This window comes from Streptopelia decaocto, assembly GCF_964273445.1.
Source record: "Streptopelia decaocto genome assembly, chromosome: 2".
Taxonomy (NCBI): Eukaryota; Metazoa; Chordata; class Aves; order Columbiformes; family Columbidae; genus Streptopelia; species Streptopelia decaocto.
The window spans coordinates 39,043,360-39,058,111 of NC_138655.1; the positions used below are offsets into that span (position 1 = coordinate 39,043,360).

The 14,752-nt window shown below is 45.8% G+C and overlaps 1 long non-coding RNA gene across 1 annotated transcript; it reads right to left on the reverse strand.

Moving 5' to 3' along the window:
• Window positions 1-1,348: 1,348 nt before the first annotated feature.
• On the reverse strand, window positions 1,349-8,896 carry LOC309436204. Its single transcript, XR_014183308.1, has 4 exons — window positions 8,418-8,896; window positions 6,006-6,218; window positions 4,632-4,693; window positions 1,349-3,084 (listed from the first exon to the last, which is right to left on the reverse strand). It is a non-coding gene; the product is annotated as an uncharacterized lncRNA (long non-coding RNA).
• Between the last annotated feature and the right edge of the window lie 5,856 nt (window positions 8,897-14,752).

Below are 14,752 nucleotides of genomic sequence, written 5' to 3' on the forward strand. Positions count from 1 at the left end.
CAGAGGAAAAGGTATTGAAACCTTAACTTGTGCTTCAGCTGGTCACCAAAGAGAAAGTTGTAACTCCCCGAGTTACCAACGCGCGCTTTGCGGCTCCATAGCAGAGTGAGGAAACAGCAACACGGCAGTTCTTCATGATTAAACTTTTTGGTAACAGCTTATTAAAATAGCCAAGAGATGATAAGGAGGACAGTTCACTTGTAGCCACCCAGCCCTTTGTGTGCCATTGGGACAAAGTGATCTATGTGATGCAGGCAGCCATTTGGCTTGCAGATCAGGAAGAATTTGCATCAGTGGCTGAGAACTTCAATGGCAGTTGCAGAGCAAGGGTATGTGTACCAGCAAAACCCCTGTGAATTGCTACCCTTTACCTAAGTAAACTTTCAAGGTGGGGATGGTTTGTACAAACCTGAGCAAGTCACTGTGTATGACAGACATAATTACCAGAGATAACTTAATGTACTCCCTAAGAAGTTCAGCACAGAGATTACCAAGCGGCATTTACATCCGTTTTAAAACACGAGTATTACAAAATGCAAATGATTTAACATCACATAAAAATACAAAGGAAGGTTATTTATTTGGTTGACTTTGAAGAACCAGCATCTGTTTTCAAAGGCAGGTACAGTGAAATGTGACCCCAAGGTCTGGATGTTGTCCCTTGGGAAGGCGGCAGATGACACCCCACGATGCCGAGTCCCCGCACAAGCTGCGCACAGCCAGGCCCCAGCAGATTTTGTGAGCTCAGAGCAACCCACCCCGCTTGAGAAAAGCTCTGGTAAGTGCATCTGCTTCCTCACCTGCTCAGCACCACCAGCGTCCAACCCGGGCATCAGCTCTGACAGAAAGTACTTGTGCTTCTGTCGTACCCTCCAGCTGCCGTCTGCCAAAAGGCTTTTGTGCTTCGCTGGAGGAACTTGCAGCTCCCAAGGAAATTCTGTACAGATGTACCCAAACCTCAACAACTTCTCATCTCACAGCCTTTCTTTTACTTCTGTTTGTGTAAGGAGAGATCTGAAACTGCACCAGGAGCTCAAGCTCTTCATCAAGTGAACTTGTGCTTTGGAGTAGCTGCCCTTCAGGCACTCCAGGTTTGGTTTTGGGGACTGCAGTTCGCAGCCTCAGATGAGGTAAGGCAGCACGTTTTGTCCCACGATTGCTGGGAAGTGACTCCGAAAACGAACGACTCTGACACACACTCACGTTTTATTCATCTCTGAACGTTGTTTCAGCCAAATGGAGAAGAAGCGAAAAGGACAAATGGTTCCTTTTTCTTTCACAAGCGAAAGTTTTATTCAAAGTTTCTCAAAAAGTAGGCAGCAATGGAAGCCCATGAGACTGAGAGGGTAAAGTGGCAAAAAGGGCACAGAAAATAATGACGTGCCATATGCTAAAGAATATTCCTTTTTTAGAAGAAATTGTTCACCAGCGTACAGCACACTGAAATACCGAGGGCACGTGGATTTTGGTTAGTATCAGGAAGCAGTAGACTCAGAAAGAACAACCTTAACGATCTCAGCTGAAAAGCTAAAAGCATTAGAACACAAGTGCTACAAGGAGCCACCCTGTGGCACCAGCAAGCTAAGCGAACAGAGGGCAAGCCAGGGGAGACACTTGTGTGGGCTGGTTTTCTTTTTTTTGTTGTTTTTGTGGTTTTTTTTTTCCCCTGAAACTCCAGCCAGCCGGAGTGACAAAAGCTGGAACTGGCCCAAACAGCCACTCCTGTGGCAGGGAGCTCCTTAACTGAGGAACTGAACCAGTAAAGCAGAGGGGCAGCAACCTCCGGCAGCTCCTGCCCAATTGCTGCTCACCTGCCAGACTGTGCAGGGACAAAACTCCCTGAGGGACATCAGTGTTCCCCCCGCCTCTCCTTTGGGAACCCAACAGCAAGAATCTGCACTCCTCTTGGAATTCATTCTTTCCTGTGTATCACAGTATCTCTCAGAACAAGGATAACAACATAAAGTGCTCTCAAGTGTAACTTCAGGATGTAACCAAAGACTTCAGGGGTGGGAATAGGTGGAAATGCTGTCTGAGACAGCACATCACGACTCGTCACCGTGGGCTGCTGGGGTACACAGACCATTGTGGGCAGCTGCCCCAAACCTGCCGGCACTCTCCCCATCGCGTCTCTCAGAAACACTGTCTGGGTGCTGCCACTTACCATGATGACCTGGACAGCTGGGAGGCAGCACCCACGGGAGTGCCAGCACCGCAGGGGCGATAACAACTCGCTCTCCTTCCCCAACGGACTCACCACTTAGTTTACCAGAGAGGCGGGATCACTCAGCTTCCCATCCAAATTCTGATCTAACAGGCCAGTGTCCGACTGCTCACCTCAGCCCCCCCAGCTCCCATTCCCGCTGGAGACAAGACACTCAGTTAAACGGGCCACTTCTTTAATCGGGAACGGTAGTGAGTTCTGATAAAAATGGAGCAATGCTGGGGAACTGACCTACTCCACAACATCCCCGCTCGTCAGGATGTTAGCTCTTGGACTGTGACATGAACTGACAGTTTCACGGTCGGTTTTGCTTTCACGGTGCAGAAGCGGCATTGAGGACTCCCGTTTCCATCTTTAACGGCTCAGTAGAACATGCCTCTTCTTATATGGAGAGACACAGCGATCACCCTGCTGACAATTTCTGACCTTTGTCCTTAATAAATGGAAGGCACCGTATCTAAGAATGAAGTCACACACCCGACGAAACTATCAGCTGACACAAAAATACGGCAACTCATCTGCTTAGCAACACAAGCTGCCACCAACATCACTTCCTTCTTCAGCGCAAAGTTCAGTTCACGGGCTCCACCCTGACTCAGAGCCGCCTGTAAAATTGGATCTGACTCGCCGAGAGGTCACGTCTCCTCGCTGTGAGCAGGACTTTCCGCAGCAGCCGCGTTTCACTGGAACTTCCCAGCGGGCAGCCCGGGGGAGGCAGGGAGGGAGACGCCGCGGCAGTCACAGAGTTCACCTGCCAAGGAAGCGAGGAGACGACTTTCACGGTTCCATTCAGTTTTCCTTCAAGACGTTTGGTTTTATTTTTTCAGAGCAGGTACTGAACAACTTGTTCCTTCTGTGGACTGGGGAGCGAGAGTCGTGATTATTTTCTGGGTTTGCACGTGCATGGAGCACCCAGATGCAACATCCTCGGACAGGGGCAGAAATAGCTACTCATGTTGTCGCTACTTGTTTTAAAATGGGAAGCAGTTTAAAATCCACACCCAAACACACATTTATAGTATCCTTGAAAAATACTCATAAGCTTGGTATTTTTGCTACTTCCGTTCATTGAGAAAAATATAATTTTTTTTCTTTAAACCGTTACACTACAAATGCAGTAAGGAACACCTTAAATGTGTTCGTTTTATGACTTTTCCATGTATTTTTTGGTAAATGCTTCATAAAATTGGAAGTCAACAACAATTTACTTATATAGTTAAGTTAAATGTGGTTTCTCTGATTCTTTTCCTATTCTGAAAGAGGATCAGCTAATAGGATACCGTTTTCTCATTAAACTTGGGTCCACTCCCCCCCTGCTTGGTGAACTTCTAGGGAGAGGACCGAGAGGGATCTGAAGAGACCATCTGGTGCCCCCCGGCCACACAAAGACAGGATAAAGTAGCCCCAGACAATCCCCAACAGATGTTTGTCTAACCTGTTCTCAAAAACCCTCCGTGGAGCAGATACCCAAACTTCCTAAGCAGCTTGTTCTGGTATTTCACCATAATGATGTAAAAGTTGTTGCATCTCCCCCCACCCCTCCTAATATCCAATTTAAATCAACGTCCCACCCTCCTAATATCCAGTCTGACACATCTTCCCTCTGTACAGATCTGATTTCTCTCATCTTTCCCCCAACATTCAAAAACAGTTGATCAAGCCTCTTCTAACCTTTTACACGTTGGAAAATTTATCTAATTCCCTCTGAAAATTACTTTTCACACTCAACATGCCCCTTTCCTTTTTTTTTTTTTCCTTTTATATTCTACATCTCTTATTTTTTCTTGCCATATCCTGTACTTTATTTTTCAGCACAGAACACGAAACCAAAGGCAATACTGCAGCTCAGGCCTTCCCAGCACTTAGTGGAGTCATCTTTTACATCTTTCTCTATGACTTACATATGCCACCTATTGATAAATCCTAAGAGAGCATTGCATTTTGCAAAAGCATTGCATTGTCTGTTGCTGTTTTGTTAGTGATTCCCTACAACCCCCCTATAACCATCTACCTTGATTTCTCCAAGAAACTGACAATTGTTTTAACTGAATTTCACTTTTGCACTTATTAAGGTCATTTTGATTTCTGAACTGATCATCCATAGTGGTCACCACCTCCCATCTTGGTGTAATTGACACATTTCATAAACGTGCTCTGCATTATGTCAATCCATATATCAAAATATTTTTATGTATAGCAGCAAAGATGTCAGCTGTGGTCTTTGTTTCATTGGCACAGAACCCTTGAAGGGCCAAAACTCTGAATATGAGTGAACACTATGGAAACAGCATAACATGGAGGAAAAGGATAATGCACTCACACTGTAGCCTGCATTAATTATTGTGGGTACTGGGACATTCAAAATGTGTGAGATACATTCAGCAAGCGTGTAAGGACTAAAACTTACTTGTATGATCTTCACAGTTTCTCCAAATCCAGCCAAATGTGTATCCCTTGTGCAGCACCTCACTGCAAGAAAATAAACAACTGCCTGGCTAACTAGAGTTTGATCACTGAAGTATTTAAAACAACGCACTGTTAACTGAACCTTACAAATACTAAATTTAAAACTGAATTTAACAAAATATTCTCTGATTATAACAACCCACAGACAAAGGAGCACGTCAGTTCATCCAGACACATCAAAGGAGACATGTTGGATCATGCGATGCTGCGCACTTGTCATTCCTGCTGACATGACTTGACAGCTGAGGTGTTCAATCCCACCGACTGCCAATTGTGAAGAAATAAACCTAGAGCCACAGGTCAGTGTGAAAAGTACCGCTGCCACCAGACACTTCATTTCGTATCCCTCCATTCTGCACCTTTTCTGTTTCTGTCTTGCATAAATATCTAAAATTTGTCATATTCTTAAAGAGGAACGCCTCAGCTCTGCAGCGCTGGGGGAACTCCCCTGGAAACCTGCCAGAAACTCACCTTTCCTATGCAGAAGTTTGTTTATACTTGGGGTATTACAAGCAACTTACACAATCATTATATTTACTTGTACGTTCCTGGCAGATTAACAGAACTTGCTTATTTCAGTTCGGGCAGAAAGACCCGGCGTCCTCATCCCGTGGTGGCAGGGGAGGGAGGGGACGTGCGCTGCCTCCGAAACGCCACCGCTCACACTTCGGGGGCTGCACATGAAGTATCGCTGCACCGAATGGCACAACTTTTTAAGCAATGGACCAATTGTTTCCTCTCTTAAAAAAATGCAAGCCAGAACACGCTGAGGTTTTTTTTCCGCACTGAGAGCACAGATTATATCACCGCTTCTAAAGTGGCAGGATTTTACTTGTAGCTCTTCTACAACTTAGCAGAAGATGCAAAACAGTTGCTACACGATAAAGACAACAGATCCAGTAGCACTAATATTTATTGTTTAATGTTTGGTGTAGCAGGTCAGCAACATGACTTTTGGGTCAGAACACTGCACATGCTGTCAGTTTTTTTGTATTTAATAAATCCTCCACCACACACCATTTCCACCGTGGATTCTGTAGGGAAATAAAAAATGTTGACAAGGGAGCTAAAAGCTCAAACACGACAGCAGCCTTACCGATGCCAACTTTTTAGAAATCAAGTTTCACGACATATAAAAGCTGCTCATTGTCTTTAGAGATAAGGTTAATTTTTCAAGTTATATTTGCTGTTGTATGGCCACCATAAATTTATGTGCTACATTATATACAGGGAAACTCCCCAGAACATCAGTGAATCAAGAGAAGTAAAGGCAGATATTCTTAGTATCTTGGTGAAGTGATCACAACTCTCTTACATTAGCGGCTTCACCTGAGGGGCAGGCAGCTCTCAGGGCCTGGATGAGAGGGAATTGCAGCAGGACGGAGGGAGGAGCAGGAGAAGACCCACTTCCACCTGGAGTTGCTTATAAAAGCCTCCTTGCTACCCAACAGGCAACCCCAGTGCTTACACGGTTTGTCCCATGGGAGCCTTGCTGACAAAGGCACAAATACATCGTTTATTCTTGATCCTGGGGAAAAAAAGACAGAAAAAGAGAAGCCTTCAAAGAAATAAAGAGAGGGATCACCTGTTCAGTTCAAAACATTGAAAAGATGTTTTTCCTGCCACAGCTCTTCCCAGAGATTTAAAGCTAGCAAGCTGCGGATTCCCAAATGGAAGGAGCAGCAGCAGTTATTGCAATTAAAAAATCAGTGTACCTGGGCCTTGGATTTTTGTCAAGCAGAAGATGTAATTATACTCAGTCCTCCGGCGCCAAAGACAGCAGCACATCTAACACTTTATGCTGTCCTAGGTCTTTTTAAAATGTTTATACAAAGGCGCAATGGTATTTTAAGGGCTATCATCAAAGTCAGCAAGTCCTTAAACTTTCCTACCAATCCTTAGAAACAATCTTCTGAAAAACAAAGATACCACTACGTACACACAAAAGTACGGAAAAAATTACAGGCCGTACTTATTTTTAAACCCATCACTGTTCTTTGCCCTAGTCTAAATGCCGTAAAATCCCAGTAGCTTAAACTGCTGTAAGAATTTAAAACCTGTAATCCGCCTCAAATCATAAGTTTTACCACACATTTTTCACCTCCTTTAAAAATGAAACCCCAAATTCAGCTTTTAGCAGAAGTGAGACTATTGCTTCACCAGAATTAGATATAAGCAAAGGAAAACAAACAAACGAAATTGGGGCCTAATATTGTCGACATTTGTTCCACACACAGTGCTCCATTTGGTATTTCTCAGCACTAGCACATGTGGTCATTTTTCGCAAGATTGTAGCCTCATTTTAGTATAATATAATCAAGATAATTTTTACAAGGTCAGAAAGTTGGAATAAGAGGAAACAAAATCCAGGCCAGTTGTGTCTGGAATCAGTTAGGCTTATGTGCTTTTCAGATGCTGCTTGTCTTTCTATTAAATGGAATTTCAGTGTACACACACTATTAGTGTGTACCTAGAGGTATGCATTGCGTACATTTCTCCATTTATTTAAACCCACCTAAACTAAGGATGTCGGGAGGTCAAAAAAGAAGAGGTGTTCATCTCTGAGCACTGAAGTGGTTTCACTGTGAGTTTACAGTTTAGTTATCTGCCTCCTCAATGAGAAACTGCTCAGAAGGGCCAAATGTCCAGGAATGCCTGTAGTGTGCTCTACCTGTCCACAAAAGCAAATTAAAACTGAAGGAGTTGTCCAGGCAAATACTGCCTATGCCCACTGTCAGCTTTTAAGCACTTCATCCAGTTTTAACTTTTTGAGCAAAAAGAAAACGTTGTTTTACGTTTGTAAGATGAAACTTTACTATCTAAGCATCACATTTAGTAGAGAGTCATCCGTGGAAGACTTTAATTAATGAGAAGTTGACTTTATGAGGAACTTCCCTTTTCTCTACGTTGTTTTTTTCTTTAGATGAGGGCTGTATAGTTTATACTAAAATTAAAGCCAATATCAGTACAGAAGGCATATGCAGGGGTATATAATCTGAACAGACTCTTGCTGCATTCACAAGTAAAATAGCTAACAGTAGAAATGCTTACTTGCTGCTAATGTTCTGAAAGAATTTGCAGACATAGACGTTCAATTGGCTAACCACTTAAAGACCAAAATACCTACCTCCACTGCTTTTTTCACCTTCATTTTGCCAAGTAGAAAAATTAAGTGAAAGTAACTTTCCAACAGAAATTGAAATTATTTTTGAGATAGCATTATAATTAATCGAACGCAGTGGAATAAGTTAAAAATTCATTTTTCCTATGATTTTTCCAAGCAGAATGGCGATATTGTGTGTTTACTGTCGCAGAGCCGGCCGGGTGCCACCGGAGACAAGTCGGCAGCGCTTCGGCTGGAGCGGGGTCAGAGCCGGGACCCCGGGACGGGCGAGTCTGCAGGGGAAGCGGCCACGGGCTGCGCTGCCCTTGCGGTGACCACAAGACGCCCAGCCCCGGGCTGCGGGGCGTGATTTTGCTCCCACACCCGTCCCGCAGCTCCGCACTCACACGGCAGCGCTCCCGGAGCGAGGGGACAACGCTGAGCGCCGGCGAAACGCGTTTGTTGGACAGGCAAACGCCACGCGAAGGAGCGGCCCCCGGGGGGGTGTGAGTAACGCCGGGGAACGGGATCCCGCACGCACACAAAGTGCCGAGCGCGCTTCGCGCCCCTCGTTCTGGTTTGGGGGGGCTCCTCACGCCGCCCCCGCTCTGGGGGAAATCTCACCTTTCCGGGCTCAGCCTTCGCTGTCGGACGGGGCTCCGGGCGCGCTCCTGCCCGGCCGCCCTTCCGCGGCCCCTCGGTGCGCGGAGCCTGAACCGCCGGACCCGTTTCCTCACGGTATCGCCACGGGAACCCCGCCGGGAACCGCGGACAAGTTTGCGCAGACACGGTGAGGGAGCCGCTCCGGAGGATTCGGGCCGAGATGGGCAGAGGCAGCCGGAGCGCTCGGCTCCCCGCCCGGGGACAGCGCCAACCACCCGCCCCCGCTCGCCCCTCACAGCGCCGCGGGGGGTGAAGGGCCGGGCCGCGCCCGCGCCGCTACCTGCGCCCCTCCCCCGCCGCACGGAGGTTGCCGTGGTGACGGGCCGGGTCGCCGGGCCAACCCCCACCTACGGCGGTGGGGCTGCGAGGGAGCCTCCGGTTCCCCAGGGGAACCCCCGGCCCGCCCCTCCCGCGGCGACAAGCCGGCCCGCTCCGCCACACGCCACCCGCCGGGCTCTCCTGCCCCTGGCGGCGGCGTCCCGTCCGCGCTGATCGCCGCGGCCAACAGGGAACGCCGCCCCCCCTCTTCCCCTTGCCGCCGCCGGCCCGGCTGGTTCCCTCCGGCCCCCGGCGCCCCGTTCCGACCGACCAGCGGCCCCGGGTTCGGATGACTCACGGCCGCGGCCCCTGCACCAGTGCCGCCCGGCTGTGCGGAGGCCCGGCGGGGCGCCCTGCCAGAGCCGGGCTCCGTGGGGGCCGCCGTGTGCGGGGCCCGCCGCAGGCAAAGCTGCACCCGTTTAACTTAAGCCCCCTGTAGACGTATTTATTTCGGTTTAATAGGTGTTTATGGTATGTTAGTCCGGACCTGTTCCCAATCAATCCGAGCTAAATCAAAATAACATAGATTTATACCGGCCCCAGAGCAGCCGCGGAGGCCTCGGTGCTGCGAGCAGATTCTCACCTCACACCTGCGGGTCAGCCCGCGGTGGCACCGGGCAGGCCCGGGCAGGCCCGAGCGGGGCGGCTGGTCAGGCTGCTTGGCTGGCAGGAAGATGGTGGCTCTACTTGGGTGTTTCACCCTCCCTGCCAGCCTGACCACTGTCACGATAGTGAGAGCCAAAGCCTGTGAAGCACAACAGCCTTCCCTGGCAGGATGGAGAGAGGCTCTCCTTCCCCTCTACGCTGCCCTGGTGAGACCACACCTGGAATATTGTGTCCAGTTCTAGGCCACTCAGTTCCAAAAGGACAGGGAACTGCTGGAGAGAGTTCAGCGCAGGGCAACAAAGATGATTAAGGGAATGGAGCATCTCCCTTATGAGGAAAGGCTGAGGGAGCTGGGGCTCTTTAGCTTGGAGGAGACTGAGGCGTGACCTCATTTATGTTTATAAATATGTAAAGGGTGAGTGCCACAAAGATGGAGCCAGGCTCTTCTCGGTGATAAGACAAGAGGAAAGGGGTACAAACTGGAACACAGGAGGTCCCACTTAAATATGAAAAGAAACTTCTTCTCAGTGAGGGTGACAGAGCACTGGAACAGGCTGACCCTGGAAGTCGTGGAGTCTCCTACTCTGGAGACATTCAAAACCCACCTGGACGCCTTCATGTGTAACCTCATCTAGGTGTTCCTGCTCCAGTGGGGGAATTGGACTAGATGATCTTTTGAGGTCCCTTCCAATGCCAAACATACTGTGATTCTGTGAAAGAGGAAGCAATGGCACAGGGATTTCAGGGTAGGCTTTCTTCATTTTCTCTCCTGGCTTCTGATAGGAGCACATGGTCGTCATAACAAGCCGCAGCACTAGGAGGAAGAATTACCTCATGGAATTGCAAGGACTTTCCAAGCCAAGGTGGAGTCTGGAGCAAACAGATGCAGCTGATAGCGGTTAATAAGCCCAGGGAGTATCACACTGCTGCTTTGCATACCTCAGAGAGACGCCTCAGCCCCTGAGGAGCAGGAAGAGGAGACGGCTCCATCAGATTGGCTCCCAGCAACCAGATAATGAGAGACATCTCCTCCTTCCTGCAGCAAGCAGGCTTATCCCTCACCTCTTGACGCAATAGTCTCAGGAGTAGGTTTTCCTCTACTGCAACCCTGAAGAGATCCTCCAACAGTAACTCAGCAACTTTACAACTCCAGTGTTCCTCTCACAGTGAAGGAAAACTGCTTTTCACCTCACAGAGCAATTACATTAAACCAGAAAGGCAGTAGGATTGAATGAAATAATGTACAACTTAAAAATAAAGCCCAAAACAAACAAAAAGAAGCACCACTCAGATGAAAAAAAATTGCTAATAGGCAGCTGCATTTTGCTTCTGTTTGTACTGAAGTCTTCTATTAGTAGTGGATGACCTGGGAGAGAATTTAGCAGCCTCCATGCAGGGCTGTGAGTCAGGCAAACCTTCAGCCTTGCAAACCACCCATGCCCAGGGCTCACAGCGCCAGGTGTGGTTATCCAGCCTTCTGCAGCACATCTGCACTAGGCACAGCTCAGCGTCCTGACCTGCCCTGTACTTCTCCCAGCTCCTCCACAGAGTTAAACCAACTCTGTATGTAAAGTTTATATAGTGGCATTGTTATAAGCAAACATCACTTCATCCAAAATAGAGAAATAAAAGGTTTTTTTTACCAGTGACAGTTAATAAAGGTATTCCAGAAGAATAGGAAACTCTAAATATGCTGCTACTTTTCGTGAGTCATTCCCCATAAGTAGAGACCCACTCCCAAACTCCAAGTAGGAAAAGATGGGAGGAGTCACAAAAAGGAAGAGAAGTGTGGTACAAAAGATGTGAAGAAACATACGAGAAACAAGACATGGAGCTCTGAAAACTGGGAAGAAAATGGACTCAGACCTGGATAGGAATCCAGAGAAAATGCTGAAGCATTAATTTACAATGCACAGTGGTCAGTCCTGCAGGCTGGTGCTGTGACATAACTGCACAAGGTAGATTTTCTTTGGTGGTAATGATGCTTTTTTTTTTTCCCTGTAGTTACTTGGCTTTACAGAAATGCACCTCAGACACACTTGCAATATTGCACATATTTTACTTCACAAACTTCATTTCTGCCTCACAGCAACAGCTATGAGTCTGTGTGGGAATGTTTTACTGATAAGATCAGAGTTGAACACCACGATGCAAGGAGAATCAGCACAGCACATCCGCTGGGTTGTTGTACAGCACTGATGGCTGACAGACTGTCGTCAGTGACCAGTTACTTTAGGTCAGTCAGTCATGCTTTGCTTAGAAGTGGCTGGATTGACTCTCGAGGACACGAGAAACACAATTTTTTAAGTTCTGATATTCTCTGTCTTAAATACTTTTGATGTGAACCTAACCAGTAAGCCATTAATTAGGTCCAGTCATCCTCACAAATTAAAATGCGACCAAAAAACCAAAAATCTGCTTTCAACTACATTCAAGACATAACTTTGCTGCATTTGTGTACAACAATCCCAGACAGGTGGTGTACGTGTATTCAGGTTAATTTGCCTCATGCTCTTTGCTGCTGTTTCTGTTCCCAACTCCCCTCCTGAAATCACATGTACACATTTTCCAAGCTTCTAAGCTGCCTCAGCTGCGGTCTCAGCATTGCCAGTGTGCACCTGGCACTAGGCTGTCCAAAGTTAAAAACTGCTTCATGACATCAGTTTGGGAGTAGCACCACCTTCCCAGGTGCAGGCGGCAGTGTTCAGCTGCTGGGTAGTGCCTGGTAAACCGACAGCCTCGCCCTGCATCATCTTCAGGGGAGACAGCACACAACCCCACAGGTTTTTGTCTTTCTGACTACTGTCTTATAAATCACATTATTTCAGACATTTCCCGCATCTGAAAATGTTTTCCCAAGCCATAATCAGAAAAGATGCTGTTTACTCGACTATTTTAGCTTGGACAAGTGTTAAATTGACATTTGTTAAAAATGTACCTTGGTCTCTTTTGAGCTGTCATCTCACTTAAGGCTTTTGTTCCCTCTCAGTATTTTATGTCTAAATCTAGGGAAAGTAAACAATCAGTTTCCAGGTAGTCTGATACATGGTGCTGGGTAAGGAAAGCTAATTAGATCCTGCTATAATTTACACCAAACATACCATAGTCCCAACAATCAACAAGATTCTGCCCAATATAAACATTCATATCTCTGACTCTTTAAAGAAGGAATTTTAAAAATCATAGCTATGCTGTATGGGGGGTGGGAACCAAAACATTGATTCATCCACAGTCACACTGCCATGGACAATTTTACAAAAGCTATAATTTGGGAAAGGAGTTCAAAAGATGTATAGACAATGTAGTAGACTGGATTCTAAATAACTTTTTGAGTAACTTTTCCCTACACCTTACTTCACCTCCATGTCACATAGATCCATGGGATGGAGCAGTTAAATCCCATGTCTGAATATGAGATGCATGCTCCAATTTATCAAAAGTTTTTGGAAATACTTATCAGCAAAACAGGGAGATATACAGTGTTGAAGGTTGCAACCAAGCCCAATTTTTGAAATTTATTTTTAAGTGAACAGTGTATCTGATAGTACAGAATAGTGATTTCTTTAATCAGCGCTCCCCTGACAACAGTGTACTAATTTAGACTGGGGTAAAACTGACTGTGGAGCACACTGGTTTCACCTCCTTGCTCGGATTGCCATGGTAAGATTGTTTCTGTAGCAATCTCCTTCCTCAAGCCAATCCTAAAGATGGAACGCTTTTTTTTTTTTCCCCTCTCCTCCAGCTGCTAAGCAAAGAATAAACTTTTAGCTTCGCCCCTCCTTTATTGGAAGGGGAATAGGGTAATATGCTGTAATTGGTTTTCCATGTTTGCCAAGAGTCTGTTTCCTCTTATCATCCACAATATTTAACATAAGTCTTGTAATAGTTCCAAAAATAATAAAATCTCTCCCAAGAATAAAAATGATAGATCCACAACATGCTGCTTTTTTGTCATGGTCTTGGTTTTGTAACATTCTGTTAGTAGTTTTTATTGCCTAATGTTGTGGTTTCTTTCATAGGCAGCAGACCCAGTAAAGACATTTCATCAGCTACTTACACAGCAGCAGTCTGGATTATTTACAAATGGAGATTTCAGTACCGTATTAAAATAAATCACCACTGCATACTGTTTAAGTTACATTGCAGTAGTATGGCAGAAGAAAACCCAGAGATTCTAGGGGGAGGAACATTAAAGTATATACTTAAGTATGATATCAGCAAACAAATTTATTAAGATATCCAAATAAAACCTGTTAGTCTTCCTCCTTCTCCCCTATCTCCTCCCATGCAACAGTGGAAGAGAAATAGGTAAAAATTATATGGCCCCCCTTCCTCCCCGCTAAACAGTACATGCACTATGTGTAACATGTAAAGGAACCCATGCAATACCTCGTGGTTTTAAATCGTGCAGCAACACAATATATCCCTCTTAAAGCAAATGCCCCATATTGGGCAAATTCCCTTAAGGGGAGGGTTAACGGACGTGGTGCAGTAAAGATGGCGAGCCAGCATTTTGCTCACTGGATTCAGTTTGAATGAAAGAATAACAGGACAGACAATACAAAAAGGAGATAATACACATAAGAAAGTTGATTTAGGAGAAAAATAAACACAAACAACTAAGGAGAAAGCGGTAGGACAATCAGTAGTGTCAAAGGAATAGGCCATCAAGAGCAATCGCCATCACAGACTTCAGCATTTACAAAAAGCAACACCCTAGTGGTAACAACTTCAAGAAAAGTCCAGGCATGTTGGGGTGCCCTCATTTAGAATGATTACTTAAACAAAACCCCAAACCTTTAATGCAAAAAAATTGTCTTATAATATTTCAGTATTTTTAATACACTTTTTTACTTCGATCAAGTTTAACTGTAACTTAGATTCTGATACGAGGTTTTCCTTTCCACCCAAGCACAGATGTAGTGCTCTAACACTCACAGTTACACTCTTGAGGCAGAAATAAATTTCCCAACTTAAATGTAAGCCATTTAGCCTAAAACTAATCTGTGCCCCTCTAACCCCACCAATATATAAATATTTCAGTTGAAGGCCCTTCAACTAGTCAACACAATGAATTAAGTGTCACAAAAACATAACACAGTAGGAAAGAGACATCTCTGGAGTAGGGAACAGAGAGCTCACTGCCTGGTAGGGGCTTCAGACAGCCTCTTGTTATTTTAGTGTATCAGTAACTATTTTGGCAGTCATTTACCTTAAGCTGCTGCTGAGTCTGATCTTGTACAGGAATAAATCAGAATGATTGAAGTCAACAGAAATATGCAGGTAGAAGACAGAGGAGTGTTAATCTTTCTTAAGTGACTGCCAAAATTCCTGGTGCTTCTCATTGTAAGTAGAAATAAGAGACAAGTCTT